Genomic DNA, 679 nt, shown 5'->3' with positions numbered 1-679 from the left:
ATGCGGATCTTTGATTACAGATATGCTGGTTAGGCAGGCGGCAAGCTGTTTATGTCGTTAGTCTAGGTACTCGCCTCGTCCCTTTTAAACTATGGTTCTGTATTCCCCTGACTGAGCTCAGCCAAGCATGCGACTGAACCATTCTAAGTGATGTCGATCACCGTAACAAATATACTCAATCGGAGATCAGAATTATACTGGTTTTTCCCATCGCCTATCTGCGTAAATAAATCCTATGATTTTATGGTTCCTTTCACTGTGCTGATAATATTCATGATGTTGTGCTGTAGGTAATTATCCCCGGCACTGGCCTTCGTAACTTGCAAATAATTTAATGAGTAAAGTACCTACCTACTTGATTAATATTTAGTGTCTTAATTAGCATTAATCTAAAATGTCTTCATAAATTTGCATCAAAAAGGAAAGTATTTGCGCACTAGATAGGTACTAGGAACTTTTTCTATGCATACATTTAGTTAATTGCTAGAAAAAAAATAGCTAAATACGTTTTACTTTTTGCTGGGCACAGACCTCCTCCCGTGCGCGGGGCTGTAGTATTTACGCTGGTCCAAAGCGGATTGGAGACTTTACATACACCTTTGAATATCGCGCGTTTTTCTTTAGCGGAAAGCAACTGGTATTACGTAAATGATAATTAAAATTAAATTTCGCGCTGTTC

Source organism: Cydia splendana, chromosome 4 (genome assembly GCF_910591565.1).
Source record: "Cydia splendana chromosome 4, ilCydSple1.2, whole genome shotgun sequence".
Classification (NCBI taxonomy): domain Eukaryota; kingdom Metazoa; phylum Arthropoda; class Insecta; order Lepidoptera; family Tortricidae; genus Cydia; species Cydia splendana.
Note: the sequence above shows the minus strand (reverse complement) of the source record.